The sequence below is a fragment of the Taudactylus pleione genome, unplaced genomic scaffold (genome assembly GCF_031769625.1).
Source record: "Taudactylus pleione unplaced genomic scaffold, aTauple2 ptg000005l, whole genome shotgun sequence".
In the NCBI taxonomy this organism is placed as follows: domain Eukaryota; kingdom Metazoa; phylum Chordata; class Amphibia; order Anura; family Myobatrachidae; genus Taudactylus; species Taudactylus pleione.
In genome coordinates, this window is record NW_028284408.1 from 28,281,926 (window position 1) to 28,302,520 (window position 20,595).

Consider the following 20,595-nt stretch of genomic DNA (forward strand, 5'->3'; position numbering starts at 1 on the left):
GGGGCCCGAGACGTTATGATCCCTCATAATGGCATCGGCTAAGGGTTCGATGGCTAAGGCGAACACCAGAGGGAAAAGAGGGCACCCTTGATGAGTGTCATTCGTAATCATAAATGAGGAAGACAATATACCATTGACATATACCCTGGCTGAAGGGGAGGAATATAGAGCAAGAATCGATGATAGCAGTCTACCCTTACTTCCAAATTTTTCCAGGACAGCCTTTAGGTATCTCCAATTCAGTCTATTGAACGCTTTTCAGCGTCTAATGATAGAAGAAGGAGAGGTTGGTCTAGGTTTGAAAAGGATTCTAGAATATTAAACACCTTCCTCGTATTGTCCGAGGCTTTGCGTCCTATCACAAATCCTATCTGATCTCGATGGATTAGATTAGGTAGCAATATATGAAGTCTATTCGCTAAAAGTTTAGCGTATATTTTTATAACGGTATTCAGGAGTGCGATTGGCCGATAGTTGGCCATGGAGGTCAAATTCTTTCTCGGTTTGGGGAATGCAACTATTCTCGCCTCTAGCATCTCCCCTGCAAACGAGCCCACTGACAAGGCTTCATTAAACATTTGTGTTAAAATAGGGGACAATGCATCCTGGAAGCATTTAAAGAATTTGTTAATATACCCATATGGGCCTGGAGCTTTATCTGAGGGGAGGGATTTTATTACTGCTAAGATTTCTTCCTCTGACCATGGGGTCGCAAGAGAGTTAAGAGATTCAGTATCTAAAGAGGGCAGATCAACAATGCTCAAGAAATTGTCAATCTGAGCTGGTGAGGGTTGGGGCACCTCGGGATCATCTTTCAAATTATACAGAGTGAAATAATATTGCGCAAAGGATCCGCTATAGCGTAGGTATCTGTGATTTTGGTACCACTGAGATTAGAAATTGTTCTGATACTTTCTATCGCTCTCTTTCCTCTCAACTTCCGTGCCAGTAAACAACCTGCCCTATTCCCTTGAACATAATACTTTTGGCATAGTTTAAATATCATCTGGTGAACATTTCTGAGTGCTAATGAATTCCACTCTTCTCGCACACTGAGCAAATCTCTGTATATTTACCATTGTTTGGGTAAAGTTTATGTTTAGTGTCTAAGTCAGCTAGTCAACATTCTATATCTACTTGGAGTAAAACAGCTGCCTTATGAAGACGGGCTGCAGCCTGGATCGCCCGATCCCCTAATTACCGCCTTTAGTGTGCACTAGAATGTAAATGAAATAGTGTCTTCTGGTTTGTTTGTTTCTAAATATACAGACAGAGCGTTTGATATTATCTCTTTAGATTCCGGGTTCACCAGAAGATGTTCTCCCATACGCCAGGGGCCCGGAGGGGTTCTTAGTCTGGAGATGTCCCAATCAATAGAAACTGCCGCATGATCGGACCATGCAACTGGTATAATCATTGATTGCCTAATATTAGGTAAAGACCATTTGTCTGAAAGGGCCAGATCTGGGCGAGAATATGATTTGTGTACCTGAGAATAGATGGTATAGTCCCTTTCATCAGGGTGACTCGTCCTCCATACGTCATATAGCTCATATTCACTGAGTATTCGTCGAAAACTATGGGAGTGATCAGAAGTGGAGTAGGATCCCACTCTAGGTTTAGCGGAGGACTTATTCAAAGCAGGGTCTAGGACCGTATTAAAATCCCCCAAAATTAACAATATACCTTTCCTACAGGATTGGACTGTGCAAAATTACCTAGTGAAGGACACTTGTTTAGTGTTTGGGGCATAGATTGATGCAAGTGTCACTGGGGTATTGTCTATCTTACCGATAAGGATTAAGTATCGACCATCTTTATCTTTTATTTGTTTCTCTAGGACAAAATTGCATGTATTAGACTAGTATCGCCACGCCTGCCTTCTTACAAGGACCATTGGAAGTATAACAGTGGGGGTATTTCATATTATAAAATTGTGGAGGGGAGGATTGTTGAAAATGGGTTTCTTGTAAACAGTTATATGGGCTTTAATTTTGGCGAAATGTCTCAGTGCAAGTCTTCTTTTATTGGGAGTGTTGAGACTTTTACATTAATAGAGAGTACCTTAATCACTTGGAAGGAGAAACACAATGATGGATATTGACTTATCTAAACCAAGATATGAATTGGACAAAGACTGAGTATAAGCAAAACAATAACTTGAAAAACTGTTGTACCACCATAATAAGGGAAGGGTGGAAAAAGAACAGATATGGGGAGAAAATAGTGCCTAAGAGGGACTATCAGGGACCATCTCCATAGGGGATAAGTGGCCAAAAGGGTGACTAGCCCCCGTCGCCCAGAAACTTATTATACAAACCTAATAAATCAGTGCTCTCAATAGAAAACATCAAACAGTAAATATCACTTAGAAAGATAATATATGAAAGTATACCAGAAATGAAAAGTAACTACACCCCCATTATGTATACTAGAAAAAACAAGGATAAAGAGGATAAGATGTTCAAATCTGCATGGTTAGATGACTCATCTAATATGTTGCATACCATTTTTCTACCCCTATGAAGTATATACAGTATCATAGCAAAGATCTTATCAGCTATTATCCGGGGTTTCACACAGAAGAAACATCTTCAAGCAGTAGCTATTCTTATCTCAGGTCATAACAGACAAAATATCAATACTTAGGAATCGTTCAGGACCAGTCCTGGCTAACATGAAGGTTGCTCGGAATCTTCTGAGAAATATCTTCTAAGTTCCATGACACCAAAAGTTGGATACCTTCAGCTTGATACGAGATGACCTTGGTAGAGCTGTTTCTTGATATTATTAATTTTGTGGGAAAGCCCCAGCGGTAATTAATGGATGCTTTTTGTAGAGCCCTGGTTACCGGAAGGAATGATCTTCTCAATGCCAAAGTTGCAGCTGACAGGTCACCGTATATTTGAAGCTTTCCTAGTACCGAAGTATCTGCTGCCCTCGCTGCACGAAGGATCTCTTCTTTAGTGTGGAAATAGTGGCGTCGCATTAGAACATCTCTGGAAGCATCCGCAGGAGCATTGCGGGCTTTGGGCAATCTATGGATGCGATCTATGAGGAAGTCGGAAATCTGTGTGGTCAGAAGAAGTTTAGTAAAAAATTCCGTTACATATTCCTTCAGCTCTGAATTCAGGATCGTCTCCGGGATCCCACTTATCTTAAGGTTATTGCGCCTAGATCTATCTTCTAGGTCCGCGACCTTATTTCTGAGAGATGTGACCTCAGATTGTAGGTCATCATGGAACGTAATCAGTTCATTATGCAACTTAACAACTTCCTCCAATTTGTTTTCTAGATGATCCGTACGTGTTCCCAATTCATCTACCGAGAGTTGGCAGCACTGTACCCTACCGCAAGCACTGCGAGCACTTCAGTGTATAAATCAAACAGGTGACGTGTACTATGACACTGCCTGTTAATAATGCATGCCTCTGAAACAGTGTTGAAACGCTCTGGCACGCCTGCGTCCGCAACTCCACTCCCCCGTTACTACTGCCCTGCCCCTGTTACCACCCACAAATGGCTCTCCTGTCACTCATTCCACTGGGCTGTCTTGGCAGGCCGAGTGAGCACATTCCGATCACTCGTACTAGTTTGTGCACGTGCACTGCGAACTACACGGATGCGCACATTAGCGAACATCATCTGCAACGAGCTGCCACTTGCTAGCGAGCGGGTCTGAATCAGGCCCTTTGTGTAGAAGGAGAAGCTTTGAAAAAAGTGACTGGCGGGACGGTCGATGAAGACTTTTGTAGTTTGGACGCCATAGATGCTGGGGGTTGAGGACACGTATTTATGCAGGGGGTGCAGATAAAAGCACTGTAATGTAATATCAGAGGTGGGTGACGGAGGTTAACAATAGAGCTAGTGAAAATGAGCCATCCTTGTTTTATTCAACTGTGGATTTACCTCAGTGGGGGTCTCTGCCTTTTGTATATGTGACCCTTGATAACTTATAGGGGGGTTGGCTGGTTGCCGAAATTTCCACCCCTATGGACGTGGTGCATTCAGAAAGATATAGGTTGATTCATACAAGGTGAAAGCGTCAGTGTATTGTGAGGACTCAGGCTATGAAGCTGTTCAGGGCTGAGTGATCAGTGTAACTAACACTTGATTAGGAGCTGCTTCAGATCCAGAGGAATTAAAGCTACAGGCAATGTTAGTGGTGCAGATGCAGTGGTTCAGCGTGCAGCCACAGGCAATGTGCTGTAATGAGGGATACGGGGCTGGAGAGACCAGGAAAGGGCAGAGTGTCTGCTGTTACCTCCTAGGCAGTAGTGTAGAAGCTGATGCAAAATGGCATCCTCCCGTGATTTGCGGCTCCAGTCACGGGCCTTTCCAGGGGTCCCCTGATGGTATAGGCTGCCTAACCCACTTCTCCTGCCAGGCAATGAGTTTCCTGATAGGGTATGGTGGTTGTGGCAGTGTCTGGCAGCGATCGGCGGTGATCACGGCAATGTTGGGCCCGGTGCCAAAATCGAGGCCGGGGCTTCAGAAGACGGAGTAGGCCGCAAAGGCCCCGGAGGTGTAAGTCACTCCTGGGTTCCAGCCAGGAGGTTAGCGAGGCCCTGTGCGGGTGAATGTGAGGAGAGGACCCTTTGTATCAGCAGGGGTCAGTGGGAACAGGCTGTTTTGCGGGGTATTTTAGGAAGCTGAAGGGAAGCACGTCTTCTCTGATTGCCAGCCAGACCACGCCCCCCGATAGCTTTATTTTTAATCTGAAATTAAGATTTCAGTTTGGACACACCCCTCCCAAATCTAACTTTACACATTTTACATCTGCCCACCTGCAGTGCAGCATGGTTTTACCAAGATGCACAGTTACTTGCTCTTTCTTACTCTATATCCAAACCTGAATCAGGTCCTCAGTCTGCCTAAAGGTGCATACACATGGTCAGATTTGTCAGATGAACGACTGGACAATTTGCAAACGATTTGCAAACGATTGAACGACTGAACGATTGAACGATTTTTGACTGCATTAAAATAAATGGAAATCGTCCAAATCTGACTGCAAACACATCAGATGTCAGATATCGTTATCTGACAAACGGGAACGCGCATCGTTCATCGTTCAGGCATGTCAGATATGTCAGATTTTCCTTCAGATATGAACGATTGAACGATTTTTTTAATCGTTATCGTTCAGATCTGAAGAAAAATCTGACCGTGTGTATGCACCATTAGACATGATCCTGCTCCAGTCTCTGACTCCCTCCCCTCTCTAGGCTGCTGCTAAGCAACAGGGCACATTGCTCGCTCTGATTGGCTCTCACTTTGCTGTTTCAGCACTATGGACAGCTAATGTACTTCAACTTGGTGTAAGATTAGATATTTTTCTGTGACTGCTTCATTAAAATAGTCACTGCTCGGCTCCCTTTTGTCACAGATGTACGATTCATACACCTAAACCTTCTTCGACCAATGCTGTATAGAATAGTGAAAACCCCATCAAAATCATTCCAATGTTTCAAGATATACGCCCGAATGAACAAGCAGACCCCAGAACCGGGAACTTTATAGTATTGACTGTGTCTGCTGATAATATACATAAACAAGTGTTTTAGGAAGAAAAATTCATTACTATACAGTTCACCTAAGGAATATATTGTATATCTAAAATATCTGGAAGTCTTGCGTTCTGTAAGAACCCCCAGAGCTAGCAGACTGGTGGGGCCTGCTGTCAGCAGTAGACTAAGCCTAACATAAACTATGAGCAGGCTTTAGACATTACAGAGTAGCTACTAGCTCCACTCTACATACTTGGTTACACTAATAATCGTCTTTTGAATCATTCATAATTTCTTTATATCTTTGAGTTTACAATTTCACTAAAACAGACACCAAACCTCATAGTCTAAGAATTTTTTACAATAAACAGAAATAACATTTCCCAGAATATACAACCTAGTCTTTACCCCCAAGTGTAGATTTATTGAATTAGATAGTAACATATAATCTTCCATTGTTCTCTATTCTTCAGCACACCTCAAACATGCAACAGGTTTTTCCAGACACATATTTCAGAGATCCAATTAGAAATGCTTAAACCATAGTACATTAGAAGCATTCTCCTAAAACTAAATGACCTATGCCTCTGCAAAATTAATTTGCTTAAAAACAGGTGCAGTGTTGTTGTGGCTGATAGTCGATAGCCCTCATGGGGTGGTAGGCAATCTGCTGGTTCTGTAGCTCCCATCCGCACTGATCCATCCCCACAAAAATAACTTAAATGTAATTTACAGTTTTTTAAAGTCCTACCATAACAATTAATTACATGCACCTTTACCAGTTTACAGTTAGTAATTTCCCTAGGACCCCTGAGTAATCGTGTCTCCAAAAAAGGAGGACCCGAAGAACAGAGCTGCACTGCAAGATCTCCCCCCTCAAAAATTTTTATACTGTACAGCCATAAACAATGTGTACCTCCCAAATGTCCTGATTTTGGCTATAGAGTGCCAATTTCAGTGGACAGCATCGTGCCAATCTGAACCACAGTTGGGAAATAGGCCCCATTCACCACTAGTGTGTACAGTAATGAACAGGCAATTTCAGCAGACAGGGAGGGATAATGGGCTCACCATAATGCATACATGACACCTCCATGGCATGGCCATGTAGCACAGCGGCTTCGTGCCCAGAAAACCCCTTAGTGCTGAAAATGTTTGTACAACCTGCACTGTGGGTTGAGCTTATTTGCTCTTCGCGCTAGGGACCTGGAAGTGACGTGAGTGAGGGCGGAAGTGCAGTTCCTGCCCATGACAGCCAGCTAAAGAAGTACTTTGTCCCCACTTAAACAAGACTGTTGTCCCCTCGTGGGCTCGCTGCGCTCTCCACGCTCCGGGCACAGTGTCTCGCTACGCTCGCCGCATGGTTATATTCCCCCTCTATGCCCACTTCAATGGCAGGGAATGATGCTGCTGGACACTGGCTGATGACGTCAGGGTCCTCTCCGTGATGGGAATTTAGACATTACCCTGCACTGTGCTGCTAGCAGAGGGAAAGGGTGGGACTAGTTCAGGATACAGCAAAACAGACCAATCTTGAGCTGAATGTCTCATTTATGTCATCAGGAGTTGCCCAGCACACCGCTCAGGATGAAGGAAACTCTGTAGATGCATTATCTGCAATGGTAAAAGAGTAAGCACTGTCAGTGTGTCTGTCTGTCCTGTGTGCTTGACTTCCAGCACAGTCTGTATGCCTGTATTGTGTTTCTGTCTCCCAGCACTATCAGTGTGTGTATGACTCAGTTCTGCTTGTGTTTCTGTCTGTCATTCTCTGTAAGTCTTTGTAGCAGCCCTGTCTGTGTGTCCGTTAGTCCTGTCAGTAACCCATCCACAAGCTAAGCTGTTTTAGTGATGCAGAGTTGCAGTCCACCACTCAGCACAGGTACAGTATGTGTAACATTGACTGTGATTACATATTTGTATGTTTTTGGCATGTGTGGAACTACACTGCACTTCACTGGTTTCAGTGCAACCAGCGCATCCAGTGCAACCAGTGCAACAAGTGCATACAGTGCAACCAGTGCAACCAGTGAAATGCAAAACGGGCCCGCGGTGACAAAGAGGCCCACAGTCAGGTGGCCTTGGCTGCAGGGTTGTAGGGACGGCGGCCCACCGTATGATCCTCTGTTGCTCTGGACCACAATGTAATGCCAAGCACCCACCACAAAGGATAGCTTGCAAGCAGGACGCCCGGTTCCCCTGTCCCCTGATTCCCCTTGTCCTGTCACTTGCCTCTCACTGGCAGTTGTACCGTTACTAGTGCAACGTCGCGGATGTGATGTTATAACGATGCAGCGTTGCCTAATGCCACCCTGTCAGGCTGACAAATAGAGGAAGTGTTGGGAGCACATTAATGGGCATAAATTGGGAGAGCACACTACTGGGAATACACATGGGGTCTGGGGCACATTACTGTAAATAAAGAAGGGGAAGTACACTACTGGGAATATAGAGGGGGGACACATTACTGGAAATACAGAGGGGGAGCACATCACTGGTAATACATTGGAGGAGCACATCAGTACCAATACATTGATGGAAAAACAGAGACTGTGGGGTGAAAGGCAAATTAATAGCAATAAAGAAAAGGGTGAAACACAATGATGGACATACAAAGGGGGGGCACAATAATGGCCATAAAGAGGGGTAAGTACATTATTGGATATACAGATGGGGGAGCACAATACAGAACATACAGATCGGGGGTGTACAATACAGTTCATATAGATGAGGAGATGTGGGAACACAATACAGAACATATAGGAGGGGAGTATCATAATACAAAACATATAGCTAAGATCTAAACCTAAAAACATCTGAGAAAGAAGGTCGATATACACACACCATTTTTGATGTTTGTGAACCCCTCCAGAACAGCCTACTACAATATCCCAGGCCAGTGTTGGAGTACAGCAACATCCTCAGACTGACAAGAAGCTTCAGTGTAATACAGCCGATGGGAAGAGTAATGAATCGCAACGGGTCCAATGAGAGGTAGGACAATTTAATGTAAGAAATGAAAATGTTATACTATCTTCTTTTAGTAATTTATTTTTTGTCGATTTTGGAATGGGTATTTGTGTCAGTTATGGGTCAGTTATGGGGTATTTCACTGGATCATTTATGGGGTCATGGATCTTTAGTGAGAAGAATTACAGTGGGTGTGGTTACTACCTGCATTTGTGGGGAGTGGGCCTTCGGGGGTCAAAATCATTTCTTACGCCCAGGCTCATTACTCACTAGTTTCACCACATATTTACAGTATTTGTTCTAAGCACTGAAACACACTAGGTAACCATAATAATGTAAAACAACAGCATTTTAGTTACAGTACAGTCAGCAGAACCAACCACATGGTAGACGCAGTCTATTTGCTAAATGTATCTTGCTGCATACTTACTGAAGTGCTGAACATACCTGAAACGTATGCAGCTAACTTCACTGCAGGTAAAGTGTTTTTTTTATAGTGTGTAAAAGCCATTTTATCCTTTTAAATATATTACTAATATCACGAATAAAAACTGTGGGAAGGTTTATTGTGGCAGTTTTTTTACTTTATTCCTAAATCAAGAATTTGGAAACCCTGAAGAAATCCTACGATTCCCCCTGTACGCGGCACTGATCCAGGCTCACACAATGTTGTGAGGTATACTGCACCTCTGTGTGACCACCAGCATGTGTCACAGAAAAAAAAGCATTATACCAGTTTGAGCCCCACAACAGGGATTAATTTCAGCTGGACTCTCATCCATGGCTTGTCTCTGATGTAAGGGTAAGGGGGGCACAAAGAGGAGGGGAACTTTATCCAGGATTCATTTCTTAGGTGTCCTGACAACTGGGATTTGTGCAGCCCTGGTAACTATATACAGTTATGCAAATATTTTCTAAACTTAGTTTTCCTTAGAATAGTCAAACATGACCTCATGGTTAAATCAACCCCAGCATAACCTATGACATGGTCTTTCAATGATGCTATCCTACATTCAGATCTTCTCACTTTATTTTGATTTTCCGCTTGGACAACCCCCTCCTCCAATTTTCCTCCATTTCTTCCCTCCTCACTTCACAACCCCTTCACTGATATAATCTGCACTGATGAGTTGATTCATTGTTAAACTCTACCCCCTCTATGGAGTCTCGGTTTGCTTCTTATTAGGTTTGGGAATGGGCTCTCTCTGATGGCTGGGATGTAGGGTGGCCCATTACTAAGACTTTTATCCTTCCTTTTATATCCCCCCTAGAACTTCAGTAGGATATGGCGGCTACAAACCGAAACGGTCTATAGGGAGCAGTTAAAACTTTTCTCTTAAATGTGAGGGGCTTAAATTCCCCAATAAAACTGAAAAATGTTGTTAACCATATCAAAAATTTCAACCTGACACGATCTATCTCCACAAAACACACTGAAGGGAGGTGGAGGGTCTGTTTTAGAGCACCTTGGATAGGGAATTCATTAGGAGCTCAGGGGAGTAGCTATTCTATTTCATAGGGGCCTACAATATTCTATTTTGTACAATGTGGTAAATGCTAATGGTAGCAAGGGTACCATTCACACCTTAGTTAATTTATAATACTGCCACATATGAGTTTATAGGACACATCACTCACCTATTGGTGCAACACGCTCATTTTACACTGATTTTGGGGGGGTAATTTTAATGCAGTAGATAACCCTAAACCTGACAGCCAGCCAATACTGCCATCTTGTTCTTAGACACTGTAGAAGCCATTTCAATTTTATAATCAACTCTCTAGCTCATAGGTCTGTGGCGCTCAGTTAACCCCACAGGAAAAACATTTCCATTTAGCAGAACATCATTCCTAGTCTCTGATTGATTTTCTTGTATTTTAGTATTACATACCGTAGTATCCTGGGTTAAGGAGGCAAACAGTCACAATATCTTAGTGTCTGATAATGACCCTACATCTATTAGTTTTCTTTCGGGATTTGGCACTTACCAATGTATCACTATAAGTCTAAGAGTTTTAGGACTTTCTTATTACTCAATGGATGAGCTATTTAGATGACAATTTGGATTCATGGGACAATCCTAAGCTCCTAAGGTATTTTGGGGAGCGTCAAAGGTGGTACTAAGGGGCCACATAACTGAGAGTTTTTCTAGACAGTGTAAGGAAACTGGAGACGTCAATGACTCTTTCTCCAGGACCCTAAACTTAGTTCTTCATACTTATGCTAAGGTGCCTTCTGAAGTCTGTTATACCACCTACCCTCCAGGCACGACAGTTGCTGTATAACAATCTATTATCCTAGGCTAAGAAAGATGTTGTCTTTTCTAAATACAAATATTTTAGATGGGCCAATAAAGTTGTTCAAAGCCTTGGCGGAAAAGGAATTATATAATAACTACATTCAGGTGCATAAATATTGGGACATTGACAGAATTTTCATATTTTGGCCTCTATTCACCACCACAAAGGCTTTGAAATGAAACAAACAAGATGTGCTTTAACTGCAGACTTTCAGATTTAATTTGAGGGTAATTACATCCAAATCAGGTGAACGGTGTAGGAATTACAACGGTTTCTATATGTGCCTCCCACTTTTTAAGGGGCCAAAAGTAATGGGACTATCAACTCAAAAGCTATTTCATGGACAGGTGTGGGCTATTCCCTCGTTATTTCATTATCAATTAAGCAGGTAAAAGGTCTGGAGTTGATTCTAAGTGTGACATTTGCATTTGGAATCAGTTGCTGTCGACTCTCAATATGAGATCCAAAGAGCTGCCACTATCAGTGAAGCAAGCCATCATTTGGCTGAAAAATCAAAACAAACCCATCAGAGAGATAGCAAAAACATTAGGTGTGGCCAAATCAACTGTTTTTAACATTCTTAAAAAGAAAGAACGCACCGGAGAGCTCAGCAACACCAAAAGACCTGGAAGACCACAGAAAACAACTGTGGTGGATGACAGAAGAATTATTTCCCTGGTGAAGAAAAACCCCTTCACAACAGTTGCCAAATCAAGAACACTCTCCAGGAGGTAGGTGTATATGTGTCAAAGTCAACAATCAAGAAGACTTCACAAGAGTGAATATAGAGGGTTCACCACAAGATGTAAACCATTGGTGAGACACAAAAACAGGAAGACCAGATTAGAGTTTGCAACCAACATCTAAAAAAGCCATTACAGTTCTGGAACAACATCCTATGGACAGATGAGACAAAGATCAACTTGTACCAGAGTGATGGGAAGAGAAGAGTATGGAGAAGGAAAGGAACTGCTCATGATCCAAAACATACCACCTCATCAGTGAAGCATGGAGGTGGTAGTGTCATGGTGTGCGCATGTATGGCTGCCAATGGAACTGGTTCCCTTGTATTTATTGATGATGTGACTGCTGACAAAAGCAGCAGAATGAATTCTGAAGTGTTTCGGGCAATATTATATGCTCATATTCAGTCAAATGCTTCAGAACTCATTGGACGGCGCTCCACAGTGCAGACGGACAATGACCCGAAGCATACTGCAAAAGCAACCAAAGAGTTTTTTAAGGCTAAAAAGTGGAATGTTATGCAATGGCCAAGTCAATCCCCTGACCTGAATCCGATTGAGTATGCATTTCACTTGATGAAGACAAAACTGAAGGGAAAATTCCCCAAGAACAAGCAGGAACTGAAGACATTTGCAGTAGAGGCCTGGTAGAGCATCACCAGGGATGAAACCCAGCGTCTGGTTATGTCTATGCGTTCCAGACTTCAGGCTGTAATTGCCTGCAAAGGATTTGCAACAAAGTATTAAAAAGTGAAAGTTAGATTTAGGATTGTTTAGTTTGTCCCACTACTTTTGGCCCCTCAAAAAATGGGAGGCACATATAGAAACCATTGTAATTCCTACACCGTTCACCTGATTTGGATGTAATTACCCTCAAATTAAATCTGAAAGTCTGCAGTTAAAGCACATCTTGTTTGTTTCATTTCAAAGCCTTTGTGGTGGTGAATAGATTCCAAAATATGAAAATTCTGTCAATGTCCCAATATTTATGCACCTGACTGTATATGCGACCCTGCCACCAAAACATTATGTACTGGCACCCCAAATATTGTACATACATATTTACTTTATTATTCCTCCCTATACCAAGACTTGCCCATTGACAGGGGGAGCTCATACTTATCTGCTTCAAGAAGCTGAGCTTGCTGAACTTACTAGCAGCCGAAGGGTGTTCCTATGACATGGAAAGCTGCCTAGAATCAGCCTTAAAAATCTTCAGCAGTCGCGGATGAAAGGCGGGATTGTTTTTCCTGACATACAATTGTAAAATTATGCTGCCGGGTTTCATTATCTCTCAGACTGGGTCCATGATAGAGACATATATGCCAATACCTTACTTGAAAAAGGCTTTTTGGAACAAGGTAATTGACTTGAGTTTGTTATGACCAAAAAATACCACCTACTATAAGGAACAATCCCTTATTATGGAATGCCAGGAAACTCTGGTATATGCTTAGACATAGACTAGGATTAAATTCCCATAAATCCCTTTCTCTTCCTTTTTCGCATAACCCTGGTTTTCAGGGGGGAATGTCAACTTGTCCCTTTACTTTATTGAGGGGGGGGGACTGACTGACTGAATGGGTTCTCAGGTGAACAGGAGCTTGAGAAGATCTCTCACATATGTGAGGGCTGTGGAAAAATATGAGACTCTTGCTGGATATCCCCTGGCCTTCCTTCAACCCCAACAATATGTGACTTCTGCTATCAAGGTATTCTCAGATGATGATTGGCAGAACCCGCTGGATAAAAAAAGCAATTTCATTTTATTATATCCATTTTAGGGACACTCACTCACTCAACCTGTCATGCATTGTAGACCTTACTCAATGGTTACCACGATTCCCTACACTACACAGTACTCAAAGCACTCACCAACCCTGCAGGTTATTGTCATCTACTGTATACACCGAAAGTTTATGAATAATTTTCAAAGGTTCTACCTTTCCCCACATAGAAGTTACATTATAGATGTGGGGAGGATAACGCAGATTTATTGCACTGTTTTTTGGCAATGTCCACTCATGCAGTATTTCTGGTTTCAAGATAAGTACTTCAAGTTAACTACCTTCTGTTTCCGGCAGAATGGCTATACTTGGAATACTGCCTACTACTATGATAGTTTGGAATGGGGGCAGGAGGCAAATCTATTCTACAGGGGTGGACTTTTCCTAACCCTCCTTTGTTATCTTTGCAAAAATGTAAGATATTTTACTTATTTTGGATGGACTGGTTGGAGGTCTTAGAAAAACAGACTGAGTGCACTACATATTGGGCCTTATTCTGAGGTACACTCTATTGTGACAACATTATACAAATGCTAGTTTCAGCCTACCTCTTGTGTACTAGGGTGCACCAGATTGTGCAAGTACTGACATGCCCACTTTCAATGCCCATGGACACAGGAACACCACCAGTGGTCCAAAACAATTCACTATTGGCGCATTATGGTGTTCACCATTGACACATGCACCTGCCTATGACATGTGCAGTGTCTCCTTTTGTGCTCGGGATAAACATGGCCTCTGTGGCTGCAGCTGTGCGTCTGAGAACACAGCCACTTACACTAACACGTCTGTGACACTCCCATAACATGCCCATTGTGTGTTGTGGGGGTTCTACTTTTTAGTTTCAATCATTGTACTGTATTACAAGATGTTACATCGTATTATTATAATATGTGAGCATACACCTAGATCCTGTTACAATCTCTGTGTTGTGCTTGGCATTCTTTCCTTTATGTATAAATCTTTTCAATTGATATGTCTGTGATTTCAGAAACATTGTTGTACTGTAATTTTATTTTATTGTATGCTCTATTCATGTATCACATGATGTTTCATGCACTATTTCTGTGCTGCCTGTTCCCTCTCTCCAATAGCTACAGAGGGCCTGATTCATAGGTGGATGCTAATTCCGTCTCCACTGCGAATCCTTACATGGCGGAACTGCAAAAATATGCAAAATTAACAGAATCGCCCACTGGCGACGTCTCTGATCTGCTGCATGCTTACAAAGATGCACCATCGGTCGCACCATCGAACATCTGAACCACCTAATGTTAGGAGTAAGCCGCCAGTGACAATGCAACTGCATACACAGGCACAGTCTCTGGAAAAGAAACGGTTGGGACACACCTGCATTCGTCTAGCCACCGCCATCATTAAGCGATCCCAGCACATGTACAGTGCAACTCATACGCAGTACAAACAATAATCGCAAACATCGCCATTGTGTCCAAGAGGCCCAGAGTTCCATATTTTGGTCACACAAGCAGAGATATAGGATGACAATATGATAAGATGTATGACCCCTGGTCCTACGTGTCCCATAGTTGCCCACTTTCCCAGAATTAATCCCAATTTAGTGACACTTTCGTCACTCCACATTTAGGAGAAATTCCCACAAGAGTACTTGATGAGAATGATGAAACTGAGGGCCTGATACACAGGTACTTGCCCATCTCTGAGTCAGAGCCTGGATGTGATGCTGATGAAAGAAAGTGTGGAGAGGTATGAAAAGCTGGCAGAATAATGGGGCCTGTTCAGCACCTGCCTATGGGCCTGACTCAGAGATGGACGCAATGCTGCTGTTTCCGTAGTTGAGCAATTATCGGTGATCTACGTATAAGTCTGAGTCACATGCATCAAGTTTCATTACAGTTGTCACTCGTAGTGAGGATTCATTCGCAAAGCGATTGACAGGCAGGGACCATTTCTGGGTGGCAACGGGAGAGTGTTGGCTCAAACGCAGGCGTGTTGTGACCATTTTCGGGCTGTGTCTCAGCCTGCATTTACGATCCCATACACTGTAAAAATTGTTCTGATATCTCAGTTCCGATGGCCATTTTGAGTAACCATTGAGTTACTCAGAACTCAGAGGGGGCGATTCAATTGTTGCATGGGCGGCAATAATTAATGAGTGCCCAGTTTTGCAATTCAATTGTTCTGATTCTCATTAATTATCGCAGACCTCTTCACGCCTTATTAGATCGGGTTTAGCCATCTAAACCCATCTGTAGTCCTGGTTAGGGCTCCCTAACACGAGGTTTCTCGCACATTTTTGTTCGCACCCTTCTGAGGGTGCGAGCAGAAATGCCAGCACTGGCGGCTATCGCGCTCAGACGGTGCGCCATTAATGTCCATCTCTGAATCAGGCTCTATGATAGGCATTTCCTGGTATTTATTGGGTTTTCATCAATAGAATATAACAATGCAGAAAATGCATAAAATTCTAGCACTAATGAAAGCATAAAAACTTTGTTATATTCTTTACTACTATAAGAGCAGTTTAGCATTCTTAATAAAATGTGCTTTTTAGTTCTTTCACAGTATACTAGAACATTTACAGTTTAATGTTGGGTATACACTATATGATCTCTCGTCTGATACTGTATATCATTCGGACATTGGGCCTGATTCAGAGCCGGACGCTCTGACCAGAGCGCTCGCTCTGAATCAGGGCCCTCCTACCTAAAAATGGAGCGGCCTCCTGGCCGCTCGCATAGCTGTGGGTGACCACCCACAGCTTATGCGAGCGGCCAAAAAGATGGTCGCGATGGTCATGACCATCGCGACCATCGGGCTTGCGACGAGACCCTGCAGTAGGGTCTCGCTGCCGCAAGCCCAGGAGTGCTTTTGGCTCTATCAGAGCCAAAAGCACTCCCACTGACATCACTAGTGATGTCAGTGGGGCCGGACCCAGAAGGTAGGCGTTCCCATGGGAACGCCTCCATCTGGGCAGCAACGCCCCCGGCACGCCCACCAAAGGGGGCGTGCTGTCACTCACCATCGACAGCACGCACCCTTTGTTGCACGCATGCGCACGACGGAGCTCCCTCCATCGTGCGCATGCGCATTAGGGCACCATCGACCCGCTTGCGAGCGCTCAGCGCTCGCGAGAGGGTCTGAATTAGGCCCACAGAACGGAACAATATATAGTACACATTGTATAGTGTGTATGCCCAATGTGTCATTCACTGCTGTCATTCACTGCTGTCGTCCCATTGGCTGTGCTGCACATCAGATAGCATGATTCCATGACCGACGAGGTGTTGTTACATGCAGCATGTAAGGATACATAGTACTGTCGTACACCAGATCGTGTAGTTTGTATGGCGTCGCAATGTATTGTTACATCGCTCTGCGCTTTGCTGGGTTGAACCGTCATATAGTGTGTATCCAGCTTTAGAATACAGCCTATTGATGGATTGAAAGTGTGTGTGGATTTCTGTTACCATATACCTACCGCTTAGAATACATTATAAATAGAGATGAGCAAGTTTGTGTCAAACTTTTGTGCCAATCGGGTTAAGCAGCAGCACAGGCATTTCCCAAGGTGCAAAGTTCTGTTCCAGAGATACAATCTTTGAATGCCATTCTGCATATATTTAGACAAAGCCGGTGAATTTATCCTGCTGCGTGGGGTGGTTGGGGCAGGTAACCAGGTCATTACTGTTATACTATGGATCACCATGCAGACAGACAAGTAAGCATCATGCAGCTACTCATTAATGACAGCTAAAAATTCAAACAGCATCCAATACTCTCCTGCAGTGCTGTCACTGCAAAGGTCACATCATTGCCACGGCAACCTGAATCCCAACATGTTCTATCTCACCCCTCACCCTGCCCAGTGTAAGCATTATTTATATACATGGTTCCCACGGAGACAAAGCAGTATGTGTGTGAGATGCATACATTTAATAAGCTAGATCGCACCCCGAGAAATTTTCCTCTTTCCACGGATGGATATATTACTAAAGCATAAGAATGTATTCCAATTATTTACAATATGAATGTAATACATTATTCATACCAAATGCCTTATTTGACACTGGTATCTGCAGCTAGCAAGGAAATATTATTTAGAAGCTGTATATACAGTATATCCCAAGTGCATGTGTGCAAAGAAAAGATAAATCATGTTCCCATTCTAGACTGACACACAATAAGAGCATTTGAAACTTGTGAAACCATGACAGATCATTACAGTTGGTGATGTACAGTTAGTCACAGGCTGTGCCATCCATTCCCATATAGCTGCCTTGTAAATGCTGGCTGCTGTCTCCCTGCTGGAATGCAGAATTAGGCTGGAATTTTAGTGCTAACGGTTATTCTGACTCATGTTTGTCTGCATGGGCACCCACTCCAGTTATTCTGAGTCACTGCTCACAATTACTTGTAGGCAGGTGGAGTAACAGTTTAGAAACATTTACTTAAGCTTATTTCATACAGTGCATGAGGCTGACAAACATGTATCCACACTAATATACAACTGACAAGAAGAAAGCTCTAAAACAAACTACTGATCAGGACAAAACAATGTGGCAAATTATATTGGTTTTGTTTACAATTTGTCTACATTTTGTTATGTTTGTATTCATTTTATTTTTTCTATTACAGTATTTATTTTCATGAGTGGTGTACTGTTTAAAAACAAGTAAAGATAACCACACTAAGGGGCCGTATTCAATTTGAATTGAAACACCGACATCCGCGATAAAGTATCGCCAATTGCGTCTTTTCGCTTGTCAGAAATTTGTCGCCGTATTCATTTCCATCCACTTTTCGACAATGCAATGTAATAGGCGAAAAAGAGTCACCTCTGAGTAGCAGGAGAAAAGAAGTGCAACATTTTTGTTTTGTGGTGCAAAGGTGGGGAAACCACTCAGGAACCTTGGGCAAGCCCCCAAAGGACAACTGTCTCAAAAAAATCCTGAGAAAAAATTAGGAACAACCCAAAAAAGTACTTTGAATCTGGAGACGAAAAAGCACAAAGTGGGGGGACAAATTCAAAAACTAGCGAAATAAGGTTCTGGGGGTGCTCTAAGAAGGGGTCAAGTGTTTTGGGGATTGCAGGTGCTTTTATGAGGGAGGAATGTCACTTTTATTAATACTTCACTTTAGAGAAATTAAAATATACTAGCACCCATTTTCAGGTACCCCAAATTTGACAGGACTACTTATTTTCACCCCAAAAAACTGCTTTATGCCATTCTTCACCACTTGTGCAAAGACGCTAATTAGAGTCTATTGTACCAACTTACGTACCCCAAACAGTTTTATTAGGACTATTCGGGCACTACTACATTGATCCCCAATGTTTCTGCATCTGTTTGGGGTGTTCAGGCTGATTTCCCAGATTCTGACTCCACTCTCCGCCTGCTCTGACTTTGCGTGTTGCCGTTTTTACGTACTTTGGAATTGAATAGGGCGAATAGCGGGGACGCGCACGATAAGTTTTTGCGGCTAAAATACGCGATGTAGGCGAAAAATCCGGCATGCAAAACTTTATCGCGGGTGCAAAACTAATTGAATACGGCCCTAAATTAAAGTGTATATATTTAACAAAAATTTTTTTTTTTAAATAATATCACCTTCTCAAAGTAAAGTGGCTGATTCTCTCTCTCTCATTTGCATTGAATGCCGCTAGCAAGGTGGCAAAATTATATAGGTAGTCTTTATGCATTACTCAGAAAATGTTAATGGGGTTGTATGCCTTCAGATAACTGGACTGCATGTGCCTTACCTTTTACTTTACACCTCCAGATAACTTTCATTTATTGGACTGTATGTGCCTACCCTTTTATTGTATAGCTTCAGTTAACTTTAATTTACTGGATTGTTTGTGCCTTCCTTATACTGATTACACTGGGATTTATTTTAAGCTTCCTTCTCTGGCTTTCTGACATGTCTCTCTAGGAACAAGCAGAATTTATTTTCATTGTTCTGGGAATCAGCAAACTGTTGTCTCCAGAGAGAACTATAGGACTGTGCCGTAACCTAGGGCAATGAAAACCATTGCCTGGTAATATTAAAGCATGGCTAAAGTTTACATTACCGTAATCATAGTTTACTGAGTTCCGTGGGGGAATGGGAATATTTGCAGAGGTGTGCATGCAACATGCAAATGCACTTTTCCATACTATTTAATTTGTAAATGCGTTTTTGAAGAAGTTAAAGTCTCTCAATAAAGCTGGGATGATGAAATATTGGCAACTCTTGCTGAGAAGTGTCATTTCTTATCTCCCGACATTGCTCATTCAGAGTTTGGGAACAAAATAGACCATACCCCAAACAGCCCCAGACCATGAATAGACCCGCCAATGCTGTGCACCCTTCTAGAGATGTAACACAGTTTTCCAACAGATTATGACAGCTTTGGCCAATGAAATTCAGGTTGGCTGGTAGGTATAACAAAATGAGTTGATGGAACTCTGGAACAGCCCAGTATATAATATTGTTTGAATCACAATGATATGTTCATCTTTTGAGGGGCTTCATCTGTTCAGAGATTTTTTTTTAATGATCTTGTCTATATGAAACCGATTCTTGTTGTGATTCAAACAATATATTATATATTGGGCCATGGTAGTGTCTCCTCTAGTGATCTTGTTATATGGATTACTATATCTATCACCAATGACAAGGAGAACCTGGTGTTACCTATCATAACTGTGAATGCTTAGTGATTAACCGATTAACCACAGAGGGTCTGGAATAAGCTGTTGGCGTTAGGCATTTTGTTGCTCTAATAGTGCGATGTGTATATTCTGATTACCTGGATTAAGAACTGTGCGGAGTTTGGCTGTTTTACATCAGATCCCCCGTTATATTATTTGTTGCTACAGTACATGGCAATGGCTAAAATGACTGTAATATACATATGATTTACTGCAATACACCATTAGAGGAAGGAAATCATACTTGTATATGCTCCCTATTTTTCCGGGAGACTCCTGAACTTCAGGGATCTCTCCCAGACTCCCGGGACAGTAGGACGGCCTCCTGGACTCCTCCCACTACCCCAAATAAGTGAGCGGTCCAGGTGCTCAATGATGCGATTCGTGTTGAATCGTATTATCGTGGTCTGGCCCCCTGTGGCATAGTTTAGAATATAATGACAAGTTGGGCAGGGTTGTGATGCCATGATTGTGCATGAATCCTAAGAAATTATTTCACTTTTTGCAATATGTGGTAGCCATATTTGTAAAGGGAAGGACAGCAGAAGGATTTGGGGTAACAGAACAGACATGGAATTTCTAACTGAAATATTTCTGTCTTTTCTTCATA

At 42.6% G+C, this 20,595-nt stretch overlaps 1 protein-coding gene across 3 annotated transcripts in view; it reads right to left on the reverse strand.

The window, feature by feature from the left end:
• ITGA7 (integrin subunit alpha 7) overlaps positions 1 to 20,595 on the reverse strand; it is a 204,778-nt gene that overhangs the window by 89,034 nt on the left and 95,149 nt on the right. The gene's annotated exons all lie outside the window — the stretch shown is intronic.